This window comes from Bos taurus, chromosome 6, assembly GCF_002263795.3.
Source record: "Bos taurus isolate L1 Dominette 01449 registration number 42190680 breed Hereford chromosome 6, ARS-UCD2.0, whole genome shotgun sequence".
Lineage (NCBI taxonomy): Eukaryota > Metazoa > Chordata > Mammalia > Artiodactyla > Bovidae > Bos > Bos taurus.
In genome coordinates this window covers 30,111,232-30,136,920 of record NC_037333.1, presented here as the reverse complement: position 1 = coordinate 30,136,920, position 25,689 = coordinate 30,111,232, and the positions used below count along the sequence as shown (strand labels likewise).

Below are 25,689 nucleotides of genomic sequence, written 5' to 3'. Positions count from 1 at the left end.
TTGGTTTAATTATATATGTTCAGTTCAGTTCAGTTCAGTCGCTTAGTTGTGTCCGACTCTTTGCGACCCCATGAATCGCAGCACGCCTACTTGGGTATAAATACATACTGTATATATATATACACACTGCTTCTTACAGTATTATATACTACTTGATTTTAAAAGATTGAAAATACGTTTGTAACAGTTGTGTATCTCAATTAAAATGCTTAATCCAGTTTACTAATGAAGTTTTCCTTGTTTTTTGGCTTTGAATTTTTAAATAGCTATCTTTATCTCCAAATTCTGTCTTGATTTTAGCTACTCAGGTTTTACAAGGAAACACATGTATGTAATGCAGTCTGCAAGTTTTAAGGCTTTGCATGATTGGATGAAATTTTAACTGTAAAACATCCTTGTGAAAATGTGTCTTGTGATTTATTCCTGTTTGAGGGGAACAGTGTCTTTTTGCCTCCTACCAAAGAGCTATTATGCAGAAAGGAACAATATTTGAATATTGTCTTCTTTCACATTCTGTTAACATCATTCTATATTACTTTTGAATATCCTCCTTTGTGATAATGGACTAAAGAAAATTGTTGTTTAAATACTCCCATTTTTCGCTAAAAAAAATCCGGAGACAAATGAACACCTAGTGGAACATACTTTGTTGTTTGATTATGGAAATGCAAATGGAGTATGTAGATATTGTGGTGCCATTCCTTTAAAACAGTTGTCTGTGCTTGTCTTCTGGCAGACAGTCTGAGCTCCATGTTGTGATGCTGCTGTAACAGAACGCTGTGTACATACATATGTGCCCTCTCTTGGCACAGAAGAAATGCTTTCCTTGTGTAGACAGAGTGCTAATTAAAGGGTTTTGAACATACTGATTAAAAGAGACTATGGTAACAAAGCTGCTGAGTTATTTCTGTTCTCTTACAAAAGTCTCTGCCATCTCCTGTGACCTTTTTGGGTCTTGTGCAGTGGGGCATGCAATTCATTCTGGACTGGAGAGGATGGAGGGGGAGGGGAAGGAGAGGGAATGTTGGCGCAACTTTGCTGTTAGGCTGTTGGCCTTTCATTGTAGTTATTTTTAACCCCTTGTGTGGTTAAGTTTAAACATGTGCAGTAACATTGCCTAATAAACATGGGTGCCTAATAACTAATTTATATTGTGGTAGTAAGATGATTAATATTATACCTCATCTTAATTAGTTCTCTGGTTATATTTATTCTGCCTTCATTATGTAAAATTATCGGGGTGTATTTCAGTAGTCACCAGATTATTTAATTAATACTATCAAGAAGCAATTAAAACCTGAAAGCATGCCTTAAAACATATAATTTAGTGATTCTCTTATTTGGATAATGTGTATGGAATTCTTAACAAGGTCTGGTGTGATAATTGCTCAGTTATCTTTTACAATAATATGAAATTAAAAAGAAAAAATTATTTGGAGACTTGAAACATCAAATCCACCATGATTGTAGGGAACAGTTGCATGTTTGTAAATTTACTGTCTGTTGAAATTGAAAAAGGAAAAAATGTACAAGTTTGTGCTTAGCTAGGAACCTACATCTATATAGAGTTCAAAAGTCTACAGTTTTTCCTCTGGTCATGTATTATTGTGTTGTACTTCAAAGTGCTATTTATGGTTTCCTTATACTATTGGAACTCAGATATCAAATGTATTTGAGATAAAGAAGTCATTGGCTGGGACTTGAACATTCTGTTTCCTTAAGATTTTGTTGTTAATCAGTGTAGGAATATATTGACTATGACTTGTTTCTTAAAGCATAAAAACTATAAAATTTTAGCATTATGCTCAGATTTTGTTTTCCATCTCTTTTGTATGAGTTTTGCATACTTCTTTAGTTGGTAGGTTTCTAAGGTAGGATTGGTAATTCTTGCAAACTTTTTGAAAAGATCCTCAAATTGCTGTAACTGCCTGATTACATATCATTGTCTTCAATTTCCTATCCTTAAAGTGGTGTGTCGGCTACTGAAGTTTGTAGGCTGTCTTTTTATGACCCTGTATTTATGAAATTGCCTTGAAGCCATGGAATGTAGGGATGGTTTCATTGTAGCAGTGTGGGTTTGTTGGTCTTTGCCAATATATTTTATAAGAAGAAATAGGAGACTTGTTGCACAATTCAAGGCTGTATTTTGGCAAGTTGATGACCCTCACCATGGAATTAAAAGAAAGATAGTGTATTTGTGAATAACATTTTAACTGCAGCATCCTAAAATTCAAACACTTTGCTTATGTTATTTTCTGATACATGATATTAGAATTTTCCCTTAACTCTCAATATTTGGATTTCCTGAAGGTTATCTCCCAATTCTTTATAAACACATCTATGGTGTTTCTTTAGCAGATAAAATGAGGTCAGACATTTCAATACCCAAATAATAGAGATTTTGATTCCAAGAGTTAGAGGAGGATCAGTTGTCACCAGGTCAGATAGGATTTTAGTTGGTTTTGAAAAGCAGAAGAAATGTATCATTTCTTGGAGTATGGAGCCCTGTTTAGAAGTATTATTGATACATAGAACAGAGAAAGAACAGTGAAAATGCTTTGCTGTGAATTCATTCATTCAGTAGTTAAAGGGACATTTCGTGGAAGCCATAGAGGAAGAGACAAAGTATTAGGGAATACAAAGCTGGGGAGAAAAATAGAGTACTAGACAGTGTCATAAGACCTGTCACAAGACAGTGTTTGATGAAATGACAGAGATACAGATAAGTGTTTCTTGGTTTCAGTGGACACAGACCTTTTGTATTTGTTTAGGGTAGAGAAATTACCTACAGGAGAAATTAATTGAATTGGTCCTTGAAGGATGAACTTTGAACACCTCAGAGTAAGTGTTTCTCTGTAATGGTTTTCAGTGCCAGTGAAAATGAAGACTTATTTTGCTATTGCTTGATTCTGGGTGAAACTGTGAATAAAGCTGAGTGATTCTCCAGACAGGCCAGCTGCAGAGTTCCCTCCAAGAGGCGGGTAGAAAGAGACTTACAGTCCTCAAGCTGAAACGAGAGAACCATCCTACCTTGAATAAATGGGTCCATTGTTAATTTTAAGCTGTTGAGTATTTTCTTTTACATTCCCTTCCAACTACCCTGTCATTATGCCAAGTTAGAAAGTTAATAATTTAGCTTGCTTAACTGTATAATGTATATTTCACATGTGTGTTCACCCTTTGCTTTAAAATATTAATTACCTTATGTGGAAGACTCAGAGACTTGCCTTTACTACATGGCAGTTTTCTGCCATTGGTGATTGCGAGGGTCAAGAATCTCAAGGTAATTCTGAAGATTTTTTCTGGTCTGTTATTTGTAAAAAAATGAAAATCTTAAATCAGTTTTATTGTTAAGTTAGTAGTTAGAGAAAAAAGGCTTTTTTTTTTTTTAGTTTTTAATGAATATTGGGCATTTTAGAAAGTTATTTGTTAACATAGGAATTTTACTGCTATGCAGGATTTTTGTATCTGATGGAAAAAACAATATTGTAGAGATTGAATCAAGTAAGAATAGCACTTTAGACCTAAGTAAAGGAGATTTTCATACAAGATACTCATTTACTCTTGAGTTAGGGCTAATATTTACTTACTTAAACTGAGAATAACCAAAGCCTATAGACTCATTTTCAGTCATTTTTGAGAATTTTCAATGCAGAGAGCTTGTCTTTATGATGGTTGCTGATTAGGCTGCAGTGTGAATATACAGTTAACCAGATACCTTTGTCTGAAACATCCTGTTTGTAGTAGTTCTTACCCAGATTCCCGTGTACTGCAAGGCCCTTCATGACCTTTCCCCGCAGCTACAACTTCACAGAAGAGAAATCTGATACAACTTTATTAGTCTAGAAACACCCATAGCTCTCGCTGACAAGGGATTGCTTCTTTGGCATCTTAGAAGAGATAGTTGCATTTCAGCTTTAGGAGGTAAGACTCTAGGCCTTTGAATTTTTAAGATGAAGAAATACTTCATTGAAGTTTTAATACTTCAATTGTGAAGTATTAAAATATTTAATACTTGTGAAGTTTTATATCATATAAAACTTCACAAAACAAGATCCTCACATGTGAAATATTAATATATGTGTGGATTTGCAAATAAATGACACAATAATGGGACTGAAAAGCAAACACCAGTTTAAGAAAGTAATGAGCAGTGACCACGGTGGTCCCTCATTTGGGTATTCTGGGTACAGAGTCACTGTATAGCCCTGCTGGGGATTCAGATTTGTGTTTTAATTACAGAGTAGGAAAATCACTTTTGTAGCACAGACTTTTTTTTAAAGGTAATAAAATATTTAGCTATGGACAGAACAGACAATATTGAATGAGTGTTTAAAGTCAGATTTGGAAGAATTTTTTATAGTATTAAAATGGAATCTCTCAAATTATCAGTTCCCTATTTTTTGTCACATTTTTATCATTTCTTTCTTGTGGCTTAATTGGAGTTATCTTTCATCTGTCAATACTCAGTTTTCTTTTACAGCTTATTGTTACCCGTTTTGTGTGATAATTACTGGAACAAGTTCCTCAACCCCACTGGCACTTAGTCCGCCCAGTAGAGTCTAAGCAGTTGCAGCAGGTGTCCCTGTCCAGCTTAAATGCAGGGGGATGAAATGAGCTGGGAAACTTGACGGGACGAAATGAAAAAGAACAAGTCAGAAGGGGAGTGCAAAGAAACAGGCAGTTTTAGAAAGGTCACAGTGGGAACAGTTATTTACTGGATCAAATATGGTACTCAAGAAATCTTAACCCTTCACTCTTTCCTCCCTTTTAAAGTTTAATTTATGCTTTTCTTTAGGTAAGACATTCATGTGAGTTGAAAGTCCAAGGACTCGTTAGAGTTTAGAGGAAAGAGCGCCTGTTGCCCTGTCATTCGTTCCCTTTGCCTGCAAGCCCCCGGTGTTTGCAGTTTCGTGTGTGTAGTGTCAGGGGTAGTCTACACAGATGTGTGAAAGTACATAGATATCCTCTCTACCCTCCTTGTCAACACAAATAGTGTCCTTTTTTTTGGCATTTTGCCTTTTTTAACTTAACCCCAAATCAGTAACTATGGCTTCATTCTTTTTGTATAGCTGCATTGTATTTGGATTTATCATAATTTATTTAGCCAGTTCCTATGGATGGACAATTTGGTTGTTTCTAATCTTTTTCTTTTAGTGATACTGTGGTGTAATTTTTGTATCTGTATCTATATCTATTTATTTTAGGCACATATATGAGTACATCTGTGAGATAGATTCCTAGAAATGGGATTGCTGAGTCAAAGGTTGTCTACATTTTCACTGATACTGCCAAATATCTCTGTGGAGACACTCCTCCCCACAAAATGAGAATGCCAGTTTCCTCATACCTGTGCTAGCACATGTTTTGACAGACTTTGATCTTTTCCAATCAGATGGGCCTATTTCCATCGTTCTCCTTTTTTACAGAGCTTAATCACTAGTATTCTACAGAGGATTCTGTATGTTTTTAAAGTGGCTCATTTTTTCCCCCATTTGTGTGAGAATATACAGAATGAAAATGTCCTGGTTTTCTTTAAATTATTTCATTAACTTTGGAGGGACGCTGTTTGTTTGAATTTTTTCATTTAGAGCTCAGATGAATAATTATCCTCTTATCATTTGCTTCCTATTTCCAAATGAATTTCCCCTCTCTGTTAACATATTACTTCCAAATATATGGTGAAATAATTTTTTGTCTTTTGTGAAATAGTTTTTGGCATAGTGCCCTGTGATAGACTTTCTAAAAAATTAAGCAAATTACATTTAATAGATTTCAGGTTGTTACTTTGGAGTTTTTCCAGTAGCTTGATATATTGTGTAATATCAAATCCTACTCTTCTCGATCTCCCTTCAAAGGATGTGACAGAGAGACTGACCATAATGAGGTTTTTGGCCTGGTCCTTGGACATAGTAAAATTCAGCCTTAGGACCCTCACTGTTTGCATATCAGCCTTTATTAGCCAGTGGAGTATAACAGGTCCCAACAGCTTCTAATGTCTCATGGCCTAGTGAGTCAGGCATCGTGAAGGCATTCTAGCATGTGGCACAGTGCATTTCTTTGTTTTACCTGAGTGAAGCAGCAGAGAATATAAGTGCTGGTAACCTTGATGACAAGAAGGGTCGGGATGCCAGGGCTGTTTGTATTTTATGTGCTTAAAGTTGAGGGAAGTAGGAATTTCCTTTTAGTCTGTTGCTGCAAAATTTTAAATATGATGAGAAGGGTTGGGAACTACAGAAGAATGTGCACCATTTGTTATTTGAATTCTGCGACTTGTTAACCGTTTCCCTAGGATTCAGAAATTGATTTAACAGTGATCACTGCTCTTCGTGATAATTATCTTGGGTGAAATTTGATTTACCAAAAGAAAGTTTGTGTTTTTTTTTTTAAATGGTAGTAATAACTGAATTCCATTTACTGTTGATTCTGTCAGGGGCTTAAGCGTTGTGATTGGTTCCATTAAGTATCCAGTTGTTAAACCAGTATTTCTTTAATGATTTCTGAGATATTAACTTTTAGAGATGGTGAAATTTAAAAGTTTAGTCAGGTTGTAAAATGCTAGCTAGAGGAGGTTGTGCATATATTCTGAAAATATTTTCTTCTTAAGATACTGGAGGACAGATATCCTTTAGAAAGCAAATGCATTATTCCTTAACTAGCAAACCTTAGAAATAGATGTTCTGGAGAGAGAAGTTAAATACAAGCATTGTTACACATGTAATTTTCATGACTGTGGACATTCTCCTGAAGTATCTCCATGGTGCTGACTTCCAAAATATTCTAGGAATGGTTCTTTTGATCTTTTTAAGTCAGACATTTCTGTTTATATGTACCTTTATTCATTCTGGAAGACTCTAGTTAGTTGATATCCAGTTCTCGGAGTGGCATTTTGATAGTTTCGCAGACAAAGGTGTTTCTAAACTTCATCACTGGCTTGTTCCCCCCTAGGCTCTTCCTCATCTTCAGGCTGGCATCTTGCCCAGGCAGGAATTCTGAAATCCTGCATTTAATGTATCACTGCCCTATTTAAGAACTGCAGGGCTTCCTGTTACTTATTCCTCAACTCCTCTGCCTACCATTTAGGCTGCATGTCAGTGGGCCCATTTAACAGAACTGAGTTTATAGTCCAGAATATTTTGAACCCTGAAGTCCTTAGTCTCTTTGTTCTTCATGCACAATACCTTTGTTTCTGAGCTCTGAAGCCCTGCCCATCCATTAAGGCACATTTTATACCAGGTGCTGTTTGGAATGTTTGACTGCTGCAACTCACTGGGTCTCCTTTCTTTCCTCTGTTAAATAATAATGAATATGCATTAACATTTATTGAGCCTGTGTTATTGTCTAGGCCTTGCTCTAGATATTTTGCACATGTTTGATTATTTAATCCTCGTAACAACCCTCTGAGGAAGTATAATTTAAAATCTCTGATCTTCAGAAGAGGAAACAAAAGTTAAATAACATGCCCAAAGTAACACAGCTAGTAATTGGTTAGGCTTAGGATTTGGAACCAGATACACTGAGTAGAAGTATACTGTGATGGTTTTAACCAGCGTTCTCTGTTTTCTGGGAATAGCTAACAGCTTTCAGCACTGACAGCCAACTTTGTGTGTATGTCTCCTAAAGAGAGAATACATGCTATAAAATCAAAGACTTGTATAAATGGGAGTAACAGATTATATTTTAAAAATATGATTATTTTCTAAACTGATTATTAACAGCATCAGTGGGATTTTTCAAATGTAGCTTCTAGACCCAGACTTTGAATTCAGGATGTTTAGGGATTCTCAAATGCTTTATGGATGTTTCTCATGTACCATTGAATCACATTTTGTATACTCATGTTTGGGAACCAAATGTAGCTTTTATTTATTTAATTTTTTTTAATATTTTTAGTATGGATCTTTTGTTATTTAGATCACTTCAACAAAAAGATTAAGGCTAAATTGCAGTGAAATTGCCACCAACTAAATACTGTGACGGATCTGCTTGTCTCCAAATCATAGTCTTCACTTTTTTTCAGAGTTCAGTCACCATAGGTCAAATTGTTTTTTGGAAATAAATGCCAGTTTTAATAATACATGATATCAGGTTTTAGTTCTGTTTATGATGCTAAAAGTATCTTTGTGACAAAAAGGTTTGGAGCACCTTGAAGTTGGTACATTACTTATAATATTTTAATACTATACAATTTAATAATGAATGTTAAATTTACCAGAGACTTCTGGAGGAATCTTTGGTAAATTTCACCAAGTATGTAACAAGTATAGTTGGTTTTTTTCATGCCTCTTTGTTAAGCTAAAGTGGTAACATTGAAGTTAAAGGAATTGAGGATAGTCTTTTTAAGGCCAATAGCCAGAGATCAGTTGTCATGTTATGTTTCATAGCAATACAGTTCAAGTATACATAAATAGGTCATATACTTTGTTAAATTGTGAACCCCTCTCACCCGGAAAAAAAAAATTCCTACAACTCTGGGTCTTATTTACTCAAAATCATGTTAAAATTCCCAGTATGTGTTCAGTGATTGTTGACTGATGATTATAATGATGATGGGGACAAATGGAAAGCCTAGTTGCCATTACAATCATTTCTTCTAGAATTGTTTTGTTAATGAATATGATTGATAGTTATTATTAACTGGTGAGACATTTTGGTTTTCTTTGTTTTTAATCCTAGTCAGGTTTTGTTCCTACAAAATGCCCCAGAGGTTCCTTACTGTAATAGCCCTCTGCCTCCCTGTAGAGTCTGCCTGTGTGTCAGCCTGTATTTGTTTTCTCTGTATTTGACCCAGTGGTTCTATTTCTGTCCCTTGGTGTCATGCACAACAAAGGAAAACCCTTGCTCACATAGCCTTCTAGGTGACTGAGTTATATTTCCCTTTAAGTCTTGTGGATATTCCGTTGGAAACCATTTCTTCAAATGTTTCTTTCTTGACAGTTGCCTCTCTTCACAACCCTGAGCATTTGCCTTTAAAAGTAGTTCAGGTTTTAGATGTCTCTTATGTGTGAATCCCAGAACTGAACCCCACCCCTAAGATATAGTAAGACAAATGCAAAAGTATAGTTATTAAACAAGGAAACTGATTTTTTTATGACTGGATAGTGCAGAGTTTAGAACTGCTTTGGGCAGTGGGCTTGATAGAATTTTCACTATTTTCTCCGTATACTTTTGTACTGTTTGAAATGTATTCGTGTCTTTTGTCTAAAAAGTGAAAGAAAGGTAAATTGGCCTATAGTTTGTTCACGTGCAAACTCAGACTTGCCTGGACATATATGGAGCTTAGGAGAGCCTAAAAAGGAGCAGGTGTGTGTGTGTGTGTGTGTGTGCACGTGCTGTTTACATGAAAAACCAAGGGGCTTCATGGCAAGGAATCCAAGAAACATGTAATTGAGGCATATTCAAAGCTGAGTCCTTGGAGATTTTATTATTATTATTTATTATTTTTTAGGAGAGATGGGTAAATTTTTGGTAGACCAGAGTACAGTCCTCTTGGTATTGTCTTCTGGTGCTGCCTTTTTCCTGAATGACTCATGCCAGAACCCTAAGAGGAGAAGGTGTTAATTAACACATATTTGTTGATCTCCTACTGTGTACCAGGCTGGGGTAGAGAGGGTGGTTCTCTATTTCCTGACAGAAAGGTGCATAGAACAAGATACGGAATATATGAAGAAGCTTGGAAGTAGAAGAGGACATATATGGAATGAAACTTGGGAAAGGACCATGATAATATGTGCATTGACCATACAGCCTAGTCAGGATAGCAGGGAACTTCTGGATTAGGATCTGTAGAATCCCTAGAGGAGACAGAAGTAGCAGCAGTAGTCAGAATTTGCTATCCTACCTCGAGGCATGGAGCCATTTATTTAGTATCATTATTGAACACCTAATGTGTGCTCAGTACTGGTCTAGGAGCTGAAAGTACACAAACAGAGTCATTATTGTTAGGAACCTTATAGGCTAGTAAAAGAGACTGTTAAGTCTCAAGTGTATAGATAAATGAGCAATGTAACTTAATAAGGTGGTGTGCTAGGGAATAAGTGTCACTCGGTTGTGTCCAACTCTTTGCACCCCATGGACTCTACAGTCCATGGAATTTCCCAGGTCAGAATAGGAGTGGGTAGCCTTTCCCTTCTCCAGGGAATCTTCCCAACCCAGGGATTGAACCCAGGTCTCCCACATTGCAGGTGGATTGTTTACCAGCTGAGCCATGAGGGAAGCCCAGGGAATAATTGGGGGAATGGTATAAGGGGAAAGGGTCTTACTTTAAGTTCAACAGTCAAGACAGGCTCTCCTGCCTGAGGAAGCAGCATTGACTTAAGAGTAAGAAGCCAGTCATGGGAAGACGAAGGAGAACAGCTTTGCAGGCATAGAGAACAGTAAGTGCAAAGGCCTGGAGACAGGAAGGATGTTGGTGTGTTCAAGAAGAAAAGGAGGCCAGTGTGGCAGGAGTGCAGTGAGCAAGGAGGCAAGGGGAGTGAGATGGGGGTGGGGAGGGGAGCCTAGTGTCAGAATGAGAGATAGGAAGGTTTAACATAGTGCAGAGAGATGACACTGGGGGTGATGGGACAGCGGGGATTTGAGAGGGATTCTGACTCCTCTGGATTGGTGCTGAGCTAGGGAGAGTGGGCTCCTGTTACTGTGATTTTACCATATCTGCAAGCTAGTGTGTTTTTAAACTGGTTTTGATAGAAATTTCAGGGGAAAAATTCCAAAGATTTTTTAAGCAAAGAAATAACCATACAACCTTCCAAGGTGGTTACTTGGAAATATCTTATGTTTTATTATGTTGATTTGGAAAAGTTATTTATGTTATAACAAATACATTATTGTTTTCTCATTGTTATTTGCACACTGATGACAGTTTTCCTATTTTGTGCTCTTTTATTATTATCACTGTAAGAAGCAGCTTGTTTCCCAGATGGCTTCTGTTTTCATTTCCTTGTGATGTTATGACCTCTTCTATTTTAATAAGGAAATGTTGCATATGGATTCAGGAGTTGTTTACAAATTATGCTGGTAACACTTTTGTTAGAGTCTGCCTCAAAGATAAAGTGAGTGTTAGGGTATTTATTCTAAGACAGATATGTTGAGCTGAGAAAGATTTTAATAGTGTCTATTTTTAAAAAGAATATTTTAGTCTGTTGGTTAATATGCCCAATGCCAAAAATTATGTTTTGTAGCCCTTTTATTATTTCAAGTGGAGGGAGTTTATGAAAGTTAATGTTTTTCATTTCTGAACCTTTCGGAGAGGTCGCATGACAGGATTAAAATCTCCTAAGAGAAGGCTGACAGTTGATACCTAACTAAATTCAGAATTTCATGTCTTAAATGCATTGTTAATGGATAAAAGTGCTGTCACTATCATGTAGTTATAGGTCTGCATTGATCATAACGTCTTAGCAAATGATGAAACTTCGTACTTCATGTTCAAGGTCAACTTTTTGTAAATTCAGGAGAAAATGAGCCTTGTTATGAGTTTTGGGGTATATTTGAAAAATATACTTTACAACCAACTTAAATACTGTGTTACATTAGGTATAACAAAATAACATATTAATGTAAATATCATTTTAGATATAGTTTTCTTAATGATTTTATCTTTAAGATTGAAAGTAATCTAATAGTAATTAGAGGCAGAAGAACCAGAGATCAAATTGCCAGCATTTTTTGGATCATAGAGAAAGCAAAGGAACTCCAGAAAAACTTCTGCTCCTTTGACTGTGAGACAGCCTTTAATTGTATGAGTCACAACAAACTATGAAAAGTTCTTAAAGAAATGGGAATACCAGACCACCTACCTGTCTCCTGAGAAACTTGTAGGTGGGTCAAGACTCAACAGTTAGAACCTTACGTGGAACAACAGACTGGGTCAGATTGTGAAAGGAGTACGACAGGACTATGTATTGTCACCCTGTTTATTTAACTTATGTACAGAGTACATCATATGAAATGCCAGGCTGGATGAGTCACAAGCTGGAATCAAGATTGCAGGGGAGAAACCAATAACTTCAGATGTGCAGACGATACCACTCTGATGACAGAAGGCGAAGAGGAACTAAAGAGCCTCTTGATGAGGGTGAAAGAGGAGAGTGAAAAAGCTGGCTTAAAATTCAACATTCAGAAACTAAGATTATGGCATCTGGTCCCATTCTTGGAAAATAGAAGGGGAAAAAGCAAAAGCAGTGACACATTTTCTTTTCTTGAACTCCAGTGTCACTGCAGATGGTGACTGTAGCCATGGGATTAGAAGATGCTTGCTTCTTGAAGGCTGTGAGAAACCTCGACAGCATATTAAAAAGAAGACACATCATTTTGCCTATAAAGGTCCATATAGTCAAAGCTATGGTTTTTCCAGTAGTCATGTATGTATGTGAAAGTTGGACCATAAAGAAGGCTGAGCACTGAAGAATTGATGCCTTCAAACTGTGGTGCTGGAGAAGACTGCCGTGAGTCCCCTGAACTTCAAGGAAATCAAACCAGTCAATCCTAAAGGAAATCAGTCCTGAATATTCATTGGAAGGACTGATGCTGAAGCTCCAATACTTTGGCCACCTGATGTGAAGAGGTGACTTATTGGAAAAGACTTTGATGCTGGGAAGGACTGAAGGCAAAAGGAGAAGAGGGCAGCAGAGGATGAGATGGTTAGATAGTATCACTGACTCAAAGGACATGAACTTGAGCAAAATCTGGGAGACATTAGAGGACAGGGAAGTCTGATGTGCTGCAGTCCATGGAGTCTCAGGGAGTCAGACATGACTTAGCCACTGAACAACAGTGACAACAATAGTAATTAATTTCCAGCCTTAAAAGAACACTAGAGGCAGTTGTGATTATACCAAAGCTAATGGAATAATTTTTTTTTTTTTTAACTGCAATCCTTTGGGGTTTGGGCTTCCCTGGTGGCTTAGACTTTAAAGAATCTGCCTACAATACTGGAGACCTGGGTTCAATCCCTGGGTTGGGAAGATCCCCTGGAGAAGGGCATGGCTACCTACTCTAGTATTCCTGCCTGGAGAATTCCATGGACAGAGGAGCCAGGTGAACTGCAGTCCACGGGATTGCAAAGAGTCGGACACAACTGAGCGACTAATGCACACTTTGGTGTTTATATGTTCTCCCAAAATATACTTTTTTAATTTTAGTGGACAATGTTGTACATACTGTTTTGTGTAGTTAATACCAGTGCAGGTTCTGGAGCACAATGCCTGGCTTTGAATTCTGGCTCTGTAATTTACCAGCTGTACACATCTGGACAAATTACTTGACTGTGTCCCAGGTCCTAACTGTCAAATGGGGGAAAAGTAATATTTACATCATAGGGTTGTTGAATTGAATAAATTAATACCTGTAAAGTGCCTGGCACATAGTAAGAACTCAGTGAAGTTTACCTAATAATAACAAAGATTATCTTATATTAGTAAGATTAGTATATTACTATTTACTAGTAGTATCTGGTTGAAGCAGTTTTGACACTATTGAAATAATGTTTCTAGATCCATCACTTCTTAAATAACATCATCTTCCAAATCAATTCTGGTTTTCTTTTTCATAGATTTTTATAGAAGATTCCTTAGAAGCATTCTTCTCAGTACCTACACACACACACACAGACATACATGCTTTGAATTATTTCATGAAACATTTTTTATAGAAGGTTCTTAATAAATGTTAGTTGAATGAATAGCCCATTTCCTTCTGTCTGTTATGGTCTGCCATACGCTGTCAGAGATCTGAAGGGATGGTTCAGTTCAGTTCAATCGCTCAGTCGTGTCCAACTCTTCGCCACCCCATGGATTGCAGCACGCCAGGCCTCCCTGTTCATCACCAACTCCCGGAGTTCACTCAGACTCACGTCCATCGAGTCAGTGTGCCATCCAGCCATCTCATCCTCTGTCGTCCCCTTCTTCTCCTGCCCCCAATCCCTCCCAGCATCAGAGTCTTTTCCAATGAGTCAACTCTTCGCATGAGGTGGCCAAAGTGCTAGAGTTTCAGCTTCAGAATCATTCCCTCCAAAGAAATCCCAGGGCTGATCTCCTTCAGAAAGGGATGGTTAGCACCAGTAATAACCTCCAATTAGACGTTCTTCCCTTAATGATTGCCTTTCACTCTGGCTTTTTTTCTTTTAAAGAGGCATGATAAGCTATATTGCTGATGAGATACAGTTATTCTAGAGAGTAATGTTCTCTCCAGTGAAGGATGTTGTTGTTTACTTGCTAAGTTGTGTCCAACGCATTGACTTTAACCCTCCAAGCTCCTCTGTCAGTGGGATTTCCCAGGGAAGAATACTGGAGTGGTTTGCCATTTCCTTCTTGAGGGGATCTTCCCTTTCAAGGAACTAAACCCATGACTTCTGCACTGGCAGGCAGATTCTTTACCCCTGAGCCACTAGGGAAGCCCTCCAGTGAAGGATAGATTTGATTATAAGAGAGAATATGTAGTGGAATGTAGACAAGGTAAGCTTAGCAATGTTTCTGCCATTTGTAGCATCTGTTTCTAAGAGTGTGCTGGCGTATCATCAGCCTTTGTGTATTGGTCTCTGTGCTCCTTACCTGGCCCTCCTGCTTTTCTGACCATAGCTAGCTGGACCTGGGTTGGGTGCCTGACCATCTATGTATAGGTGATACAGCCATCTAATAGACAAAGTTGAATGATTTATATGTGGTCATACTATTTACAAGCCTTATGAGTTTTATGAAATATAAAATTTAACTATTCTGAAATTCAGCCATACAGATAAATGTAAATCATTGCTATTCATTCATTAACTTATTTACCTACTCCATAAATATTTATTGAACATTGTTATATGCCAGGCACTGTCCTAGACCTATATGCCTTCTAGGCACCTGTATCCCTTCCTACATGCTAGGCACTGGGGATACAGTGCTGTGAATAAAGCAAAGTCTGCCCTCCCAGACTGATGTTTTAGGGAAGTGAAGAAGAGACATAAATACATAAAAATAGTTGGTGATAAATAGTATGGGGCCAAGCAAAGGAGTATAGGGAAAAGGAATGATGGTTGAATGCAGGTTACTGATTTATAGAAGTTGAGTAAATAAGGCCTCATAGATAAGGTGACACTGAACAGAGACTTGGATGAAGTAGGAAGAGCATTTTGGACAAAGGGTAAAGGCCACAACATGAACATTTGCTTTGCATGTTTCAGAAACAGCAGTATTTGAGTGGCTGGAGCAGACTGAGGGGGAGAGTGGTAGAAGATGATTTTAGAGAGTTGAAGGTAGTTATTTCCTAAGATCAGTTGGTATTAAAATCTGCAGCAGGTTAGTTGATAGGACAGTGGCATTTTGCTGCTAGTTTAAAATAAGACCTTGTCAACAAAATGAAAGTTGTTTTTTTTTGTTTTTGGTTTGGTTTTGGAACATAGTACTGTGGTACACAGTAAATATTTTCTCTGAATTCTGATTGCAGTGTTATTTCATTCAGGATTGATACTAATTTTAATGCTATTTAAGGTTTAAAAGGTTATAAGTATTGATATTTGTATCCTTAGTGCTACTGTATATGTGTCTGCTTAGTCGCTAAGTCCTGTTTGACTCTCTGCGACCCCATGGACTGTAGCCTGTCAGTCTCCTCTGTCCATGGGATTTTTCAGGCAAGAATACTGGAGTGGTTTGCCATTTCCTTCTCCAGGGGATCCTTCCAAACCCAGGGATTGAACCCGCGTCTCCTGTTTCTCCTGCATTGTCAGGCAGATTCTTTACCAATGAGGCACGTAGTTATAAACAAGAAATAGGGTCATATTTCATGTATAGTTCAGTGATAGTAACTTTTGTCAGATGGTGATTGCTCATTAATTTCATTGCCTTCACTCTTACAGGAATACTTAGTTGGAAACATAAGGTGAAACAAAAAATTATTTTTGTCTTTTTTCTCCAAGATTTTGGTTTTACTCTTATTTTTCAGCTTTATAATAGACATTGAGAAATGTTGTTATCTGTTGGGTAATCACTAACAGGCTGGTTATTAAAGGCATATTAGTACGTAAAATGATTCAGTCTACTTAGGGATTTGTCAAATAATATGTGAAATCTCCTTTTAAGTTTTACTTTCAGAAACATTTCCTGGGAAGATTTGGTCTCATTACAATGGATGATCATTAAAACATTTCATTTACACATGGCAGGAATGACCTTTTGAAGTTAGCTAGCTGCCCAGGTGTATGGGTAATCATTGGCTAGTTGTTTTCACTTCTGTTACAGTCAGAACAGAACTGTGTTTCTGTTGAAATTTAAAATAAAAATAGCTAAATATTTTCTTGGGGATGGTCTGTTTTCACACAGGTGCTTTATTATCATCACTGTTAGCCTTCATTTTTTTAAGACTTAAGTTTTATTATTGTAGACAGTTTACTTGTTATCCCAGTTAAAAACCAAGTTAAAAATTTTGTAATCAGTTGTTTTACCTTTTGTATCAGTGAACCCCACCCTTTTTCAGTTTGTCTAAAGGAGGTGCAAGAAATGTTATAAACAGAAAATTTCCAAGAAGATTGCTGTATTAAAGGACAGGTTTATTCTAATGGACAGCTGCATTCTAAACTAATGGTAAAGCCCCAGATTAATCCAGGTAATTTGTTTTTCAAACAAATTGGTTGGTACAATTTAAGTTGGTACAATTTAAGCTGATTTCTCCTCAGTAACTTGTGAAACAAGTGTTTTCTTCAGCAACATTTGGAAGTTGATTTAGCAGGTTGTTTAGATAATTGGGTCTTGTGCTTGTCTGGTTTTGATGATTCACATTTTTGCAAATGCAATTGATTTGAGTTTCATGGGCAGATATGGCCTTCACCAGAAATTGTTATTTGTATTGATGTTAACTTTATATAACCTCAATAAAATCATAGTCTTTCTTTGAAGGGGAAGACAAAAATTAAAAATGATAGCAGAAAAGTAGAATGGTGGTTAAAGGGGTTGGAGGGAGAGGGAGATGGAGAGTTGTTCACTGGGTGTAGAGTTTCATTTTTGCAACTTGAAAAAGTCCTGGAGATCTTGAGAGTTTGTTTGGATGTTCTAGTAGGGTAGTTAGCACAGCTACCCTTGACCGAAGACCAGTCCTCCTCTATCAGGGATGGTTGTCTCTTTGACCGAGCACACAGCTTCAGGAGGAATGCACATGGAGGGGTGAGGGAGGAGGGATATTGCCTAGCCAGGCAGATCAGCTGAATCAGCACTGGTGATCAGTGGGGTGATAGGTCTTGCAACCAGATCACCCTCACATTCAGTTTTGGAGATCTACTGTACAACAATATGAATATTGTGACATTTATTTGATACATAAAAAATACTATTATATAAGCCCTTGCTAGTTCTTATAAGTACAATATTACAGACACATGTTTTAAAAGAAAAAGATTTTTGTCCTTGAAGTGCCAAAGAAATAGTAATTAGCATTTAGATAGGAATGAGTAGATAGCAGATTATCACTAACTTTTACTTGAAGTTGTGGGAACTAAAATTTAACTTCAGGGATTAGTGTGGTTATGGTAACATGATTTCTTAACAAAATTGAACAGATTTACCAGGGAATAACCTCTATATTTAAGGAAAGTGAAAAGTTTATCCAAATTTGCAAATCACTCCCAGTTTAGTAACTCTAAGGCAATTCCTTTCTGCCTTCCCTTTAAACACATGTATATATCACAAATATTATATGTATCTAGTTCCTAGGTCTTTTAAACTATTAAATAGTAACTCTTAAAGTTGCATCATAACTAAAACAAAATATGTTGTAAATATGCCTTTGTATCTCCTGAGTATGAATGTGTTTGATATTTTAGTATTAACTGATTAACATTTTGGTGCAAATACACCAAATAATGCAAAGCTTAAATATGCATAAGGAAGCGAGTGTCCTGTTTTAGCTCTGGTGGTCTGGAATCATTCCCCTTGTTTCCTTTATAGTTTTGTAGCACATGTTATTTTTGATTGGATATTATTTGTAATTCTGATATTTTGAACATTTTAGTGTAGTGGATAAGAGTGTCACTTTGTACTTTAGGTAACTCAAACCACTTCCCACTTCTTACTGCCTAAAAATATAGTCTGGGGAATTGTTGTGATGAACTTATATTTTAATTAAAGGTTGTTCTCTGTCATTGTCTCTTTTATTTGTAGAGAATAATTTATCATAGTCTGATTTTTCAAGAGGAAAAATTTTTGTTTACTTTTGATTATAAAAATTATATATATACATTCTAGTTAAAAATGCATAGTTAATGAAGAAAAAGCAAAACCAAAACACCTCACCAAACTTGAAATCCAGCTACCTAGAAAACTGTGGACATTTTCATAAGTATTCTTAAAAACAGACACTTTTACCAACATTCTTCATGAACAGTCCGTCTCTGATCTTCTTCCACCATCAATATATAAAGACTTTTATCATTGCGTTTGGTTGTATCTTGTTTGAGTGCCATACTTAAACAGTTTGGGTTTTTATGTTGCTAATTTAAAAGATGCAGTGAGGGTAAGGAGAAACAGGACAGCATGGTGTGTGCAACAGTATGGACTCTTAAGTGTTTGAATCCTAGTACTTAACATTTTCTGCTGTGTGACCTCAAGCAAATCACAAAGCTTCTGAGTCTCTCCTTTCTCATTTGTAAACTGAGATTATTAAGAGTGTACTTATTAGATTAGTGTGAAGGTTGGGTTCATGGCTTTTAAGTAGTTGAAAGTGAAAATGAAGGTCACTCAGTCGTGTCTGACTCTTTGTGACCCCACGTCCATGGAATTCTCTAGGCCAGAATACTGGAGTGGGTAGCCTTTCCCTTCTCCAGGGGATCTTCCCAACCCAGGGATTGAACCCAGGTCTTCCACATTGCCGGTGGATTCTTTACCAGCAGACCCACAGGTACTTGAAATACCTGACAAAGAGTGCATGCAATATAAATATAAACTATTTTTGCTATTGGTAGGGGTATTATGGTTGTTAAATTTTAGGGAGAGATGGATTTCAAATGGTTTTAGATCTTTAGGCATCAGCACATATCCTCTTGCCAGTTCCCTATCTCTTCAAAAGTCTGTACATGGTATATTAGGTATCTGTTGGATGGAGGAGGATGAGGGGAGGGTGATTAGAAAGGAGGTTTTGAGTTTCAGAGACCTGGATAGAATTATTGTTGGCAGTTATCCATGCTTTTCTAGCCATACTGCCTTTATCTTGGGTGGCCTTTGACTAGAGCTCCTTTAGGTAGAGCCAGCTGTACTTGCTGTATCTTGGAATCTAGGGAATAGTTTTAGAGATTCTCAACCCAGAGCCAGTAAAAAGCAACTTAAGTTAATATGAGTTAGTGAATTTTGGCATGTAGTCTAGCCTGGAGGTGCACTTACTGACCATTTTCTTTATTTTTTGTGTTTAAGTCTTCTTAAAGCAGCTTCCCTGGTGGCTCAAACAGTAAATAATCTACCTGTAATGCGGGAGACGTGGGTTGGGAAGATCCCCTGGAGGAGGGCATGGCAACCCATTCCAGTATTCTTGCCTGGAGAATCCCCATGGACAGAGGAGCTTGGTGGGCTACAGTCCACGGGGTCGCAAAGAGTCACATGACTAAACTAAGCACAACACACAGCACATTCTTTTTTTTTTTTTTTAATTTTTTTTACTTTACAGTATTTTATTGGTTTTGCCATACATCAACATGAATCTGCCACGGGTGTACTTGTGTTCCCCATTCTGACCCCCCCTTCCACCTCCCTCCCCGTACCATCCCTCGGGGTCATCCCAGTGCACCAGCCCTGAGCATCCTGTATCCTGCATTGAACCTGGACTGGCGATTCATTTCACGTATGATATTATACATGTTTCAGTGCCATTCTCCCAAATCATCCCACCCTCTCCCTCTTCCACAGAGTCCAAAAGACTGTTCTATACATCTGTGTCTCTTTTGGTATCTCTGATACAGGGTTATTGTTACCATCTTTCTAAATTCCATATATATGCGTTAGTATACTGTATTGGTGTTTTTCTTTCTGGCTTACTCCACTCTGTATAATAGGCTCCAGTTTCATCCACCTCATTAGAACTGATTCAAATGTATTCTTTTTAATGGCTGAGTAATACTCCATTGTGTATATGTACCACAGCTTTCTTATCCATTCGTCTGCTGATGGACATCTAGGTTGCTTCCATGTCCTGGCTGTTATAAACAGTGCTGCGATGAACATTGGGGTACACGTGTCTCTTTCCCTTCTGGTTTCCTCAGTGTGTATGCCCAGCAGTGGGATTGCTGGGTCATATGGCAGTTCTATTTCCAGTTTTTTAAGGCATCTCCACACTGTTCTCCATAGTGGCTGTACTAGTTTGCATTCCCACCAACAGTGTAAGAGGGTTCCCTTTTCTCCACACCCTCTCCAGCATTTATTGCTTGCAGACTTTTGGATCGCAGCCATTCTGACTGGCGTGAAATGGTACCTCATAGTGGTTTTGATTTGCATTTCTCTGATAATGAGTGATGTTGAGCATCTTTTCATGTATTAGCCATCTGTATATCTTCTTTGGAGAAAAGTCTGTTTAGTTCTTTGGCCCATTTTTTTGATTGGGTCTTTTATTTTTCTGGAAGTGAGCTGCAGGAGTTGTTTGTATATTTTTGAGATTAATTCTTTGTCCATTGCTTCATTTGCTATTATTTACTCCCATTCTGAAGGCTGTCTTTTCACCTTGCTTATAGTTTCCTTTGTTGTACAGAAGCTTTTAATTTTAATTAGGTCCCACGTTTATTTTTGCTTTTATTTCCAATATTCTGGGAGGTGGGTCATAGAGGATCCTGCTGTGATGTATGTCGGAGAGTGTTTTGCCTATGTTCTCCTCTAGGAGTTTTATAGTTTCTGGTCTTACATTTAGATGTTTAATCCATTTTGAGTTTATTTTTGTGTATGGTGTTAGAAAGTGTTCTAGTTTCATTCTTTTACAAGTGGTTGACCAGTTTTCCCAGCACCACTTGTTAAAGAGATTATCTTTTCTCCATTGTACATTCTCGCCTCCTTTGTTAAAGATAAGGTGTCCATAGGTGCGTGGGTTTATCTCTGAGCTTTCTATTTGTTCCATTGATCTATATTTCTGTCTTTGCACACAGTGCATTCTTAAAGCATTAAAATGCCAGGTGTTATTTGAAAGACTCTTCTTTTGGAATTTGCCTTTTTGACTTCCCCATTATGTAATTTTTTTAAGGTTGAAATTGGAGAAAAAGAGTGAAACTGGGATTTCTGTTCAGTAGTTTTCCATATTAAAAAGGTTTTTATAAATGACCTGGAATAGATGAAATGTAATGAAACAAAAAATTTAAGAAAATTTGGCCTGTGGGTTCATGGATTTATAAACTTATTTTAGTGTAGTCTTCTATGAACCTCCTTAAAATCAATGAAAACTTATTAATCAAATCATCATTTTTTGTGGTAAGTATACATTTAAAATAATATTTGATTTATGACTACTAATTTTTATGTATATTTCACTTTGATAGCAAGTTAGGCACATAAGAAGTTAAAGAAACTTACTGGGACGTGTAGAATATGGGTTAGTGTAGTATTACAATTAGTGTAGTCAGCCCTCATTTCTGGGGATTCCATATTTGCAAGTTCTGTGGGTTCTACCAACTGTGAATTGAAAATATTTGTAAAAAATTCCAGTAAGTTCCAAAAAGCAAAACTTGAATTTGCCATATTGGCAGCTATTTATATGGCATTTACATTGTATTTACATAGCATTTACTTTATATTAGGTGTTATAAGCAGGTGATTATTATAAGTAATCTAGAGATTTAAATTATATGGAACATGTATGGTAAGTTATATGCAAATACTATACTATATATATTATATGCAAATACTACTATAAGGAACTCAAGCATCCTTGAATTTTATATTTGCAGGCGCTCCTGGAGCCAATCTCAACCCCCTTCTTACTAATGGATAATGATTATACCTGGTGACAGCGAAGCTCAGGCTGACTAGACGTGTTTGGCTATGAGCAGGAATATTAGGGCACTGGTTGAGATTTATAATATCAGTGATTTCTAGAGACAGTGAGATCTTTTATTCTGTAAAACACACCCAAACCGCTCTTTCAATAAATTTTTTTTTTTGTTACGCTTTTCTTACTCAATTTCCTTCCCATTATTGGTTAGTCAGAATGGCCCTTTAAGAGAGTTTGATGAGGATGTCTTTGTATATTGGATTTTTTTCAAGGCAAACCATGGTGAGAAGTGAAACTGTTCTTAGATTATCTTATCTTAAGATATCAGTTCAGTTCAGTTCAGTCGCTCAGTTCTGTCCGACTCTTTGCGACCCCATGAATTCCAGCATGCCAGGCCTCCCTGTCCATCACCAACTCCTGGAGTTCACTGAGACTCACGTCCATCAAGTCAGTGATGCCATCCAGCCATCTCATCCTCTGTCGTCCCCTTCTCCTCCTGCCCCCAATCCCTCCCAGCATCAGAGTCTTTTCCAGTGAGTCAACTCTTCTCATGAGGTGGCCAAAGTACTGGAGTTTCAGCTTTAGCATCATTCCTTCCAAAGAAATCCCAGGGCTGATCTCCTTCAGAATGGACTGGTTGGATCTCCTTGCAGTCCAAGGGACTCTCAAGAGTCTTCTCCAACACCACAGTTCAAAAGCATCAATTCTTCAGCACTCAGCTTTCTTCATAGTCCAACTCTCACATCCATACATGACCACTGTAAAAACCATAGCCTTGACTAGATGGACCTTTGTTGGCAAAGTAATATCTCTGCTTTTGAATATGCTATCTAGGTTGGTCATAACTTTCCTTCCAAGGAATAAGCATCTTTTAATTTCATGGCTGCAATCACCATCTGCAGTGATTTTGGAGCCCCCCAAAAATAAAGTCTGACACTGTTTCCACTGTTTCCCCATCTATTTCCCATGAAGTGATGGGACCAGATGCCATGATCTTCGTTTTCTGAATGTTGAGCTTTAAGCCAACTTTTTCATTCTCCACTTTCACTTTCATCAAGAGGCTTTTTAGTTCCTCTTCGCTTTCTGCCATAAGGGTGGTGTCATCTGCATATCTGAGGTTATTGATATTTCTCCCGGCAATCTTGATTCCAGCTTGTGCTTCTTCCAGCCCAGCGTTTCTCATGGAAAAGGTATAAATAAAATATTCTATCATATCTTGTGATGTTTTTCACATACAAGCTATTTATCTACTCTTACCTATATCATCATCAATTTATGGTATTTGTGTTTGCTTTTATTCTGATTTTTTAGTTTTGGCAGAAATATGGTGACAGAGTTGTTATCAGTCTAATTTTCAAGCTTCTGAATAAAACTTCCCACTGCCTTTCACCAGCTTTTGCATTTTTCTTCTTCCTGGAGAAAATGTCATTAGGAGGAAGGGAAAAAAGGAAAAAGTTGAGAGTTTGAGAGGAGGCTAGAGCTAAAGATTAGTTCATAGTGCATTACTAAATCAGAAACGATCTTTTTATTTAATTCATTCTTTAAAACACTACTTCTTTTATTTAATGTGATGACTTTTTAGGTAAATGTGGGCCACAGAGGATATGCCTTAGTGTTAGAATCATTAGTGTTGAGAAATTCTGGATCGTGGGTAATTTATAATCTCAGTTTTCTGGTTTAATATGTTTTCTTTTTCTTCCTAAAAAGTAAGCATTACTTGTTATATTTAAAGGTCTTGATTTTAGGAACCAAAAGAGTCAGAGTGCATTTAGGAAAATAAAAACACTCTAGGTGTTCTTTTATTATTTTGGCAGCTTGGCATGTGGAATCTTAGTTCCTGACCAGAGATTGAAGCTGTGCCCACTGCAGTGGAAGTGTGGTGTTCTAACCACTGGACTGCCAGGGAATTCCCACTATAGGAATTTTGAACAGGAAATTTTATTTCATGGAATTGGTAAATCAGTTTTGGTAAAGTAGAGAAGCCAAACACTATGGCGGGGAATTCTAGAGATGAGCAACAGCAGGAAACCATTGGCGTCTTTCGGACAGAGAGAGACAGTGGGAAGATGCAGTGTCACCAAGCTAGCCTGGATGTTGGGACTGTGTGGCATGGGTTAAAAACCCCGAAGAGGGCTCAAACCCAGAGCTGGGACCACAGAACCTGGGGCCAAAGAACTGGAGTTGGAACCATAGTGTGATGTAGAAAGAGGAGAAATACCAAGGCTTCTCTTCTGCCCTCCAGGCCTCTGCCTTTGCCTCTCTTATTGGTGGACTCTATCTAGAAGCCAGACCAAGGCAGCCTGGGACTGCAGTTCCCTGTCATACAGAGGGGGACAAAGAAGGACAGGACATTGATTCGAGAACAAATAGACAAATGATCAGTGGAGATTATACCAAAAAATGTATTCTCCCCCCCCGCCCCCAAATGCTGTGAGTGCTTTGCATATTCTGAGACACTGCGCCTCCTCTGTGGCCCAGGATCCTTGTACTGTAAGATGGATATAATTACAATGTATGTAGTGTCAGTTTTCAGGAACCATTTATATTTAGTTGTATTAAACTGTTAATTACATTTGCTGCATATATTTCTGCCAGTCTCTTTTCATTTTTGTTGTACATGTATATGAGAGATAGAAATTTATCATTTTCATTTGTTTGTATCTTTTCCTTTTTTCTTTTTCAAAGAATAGACAGTTAGTTCCCTTGAGATATTTAATAAGTATTCTATCCTGTCATCTGCTTTTTCTAGGTTTTCAACATTTTAAAACTCTGTAATCCATCTGGAATTAATTTTTGTATGGGGTTGATATTTATTTTAATGTCATTTAAGATAGTTGTTTCATTTTTAAAGATTACCTGTACTTGGAGAGCCTTGATATTTTCTCTTTAAATTGTCTTGTTTATGTTGGCTTTCTTTAAATTTGGTAGATACTGATCTACAGTTATATTCTAGATTTTATTTGAAGTGTCATCCTTGCTGATTTTTAAATTTATTGACTGTAAAATGTACGTCTATGTTTAATCGCCTTTTAAGTGGCTGGCCAAAGACTTTTTACCTCCTTTGTAAATTAAGAAAAAATCTTAAGATGTCATGTTGAGATTGGTCTTTTAATTACGCTTAGTCACTCAGTTGTATCTTGATTCTTTGTGACCCCATGGACTGTAGTCCACCAGGCTCCTCTATCCATGGGATTTTTCAGGGAGGAAATACTGGAGTGGGTTGCCATTTCCTTCCCTAGGGGGTCTTCCCGACACAGGGATCGAACCCAAGTTCTTTTAATGTTAACTGACAAATAGGTACAAGTTCAGTATTGATTCATGCATCTTTGTTAATTGCTTTTTATGTGCAGGTCCATAGAAGACTGTCATAATTTTCACTTTTTATTTAGTTTAATCATGGGAGAGTAAAGCGACTGTCTCAAGTAATAATTGTCTAAAGTGTCTTGAACTTGGCTTTTTACAATTAATTGCTGTAATCATATCAATGTGGTATTTGTGGTATGGAACATTGTCTAAATTTAGTAGACAGGGAAGTAAAAGTATGAAGTGAGAGGAAGGGTAGGTTACTTAATTATTAACTCCTTACCTTTTTTCTAGATAAATTACTGACTTATGATGAGGATATTGGAACTCTGAAAATCTCTAAGTAGAGAGATCATTAGTTATTTTATTTGTTTCTGAAATGTAGTATATTAAGTATTTGTGTAGTGACAGAATGGTTAACTTAGCATTTAAAAAAATTTGAGTTATAATGAGGAGAGA

General features: G+C 37.2%; 1 protein-coding gene across 17 annotated transcripts in view; it reads left to right on the top strand.

Moving 5' to 3' along the window:
* PDLIM5 (PDZ and LIM domain 5) overlaps positions 1-25,689 on the top strand; it is a 233,879-nt gene that overhangs the window by 5,247 nt on the left and 202,943 nt on the right. The gene's annotated exons all lie outside the window — the stretch shown is intronic.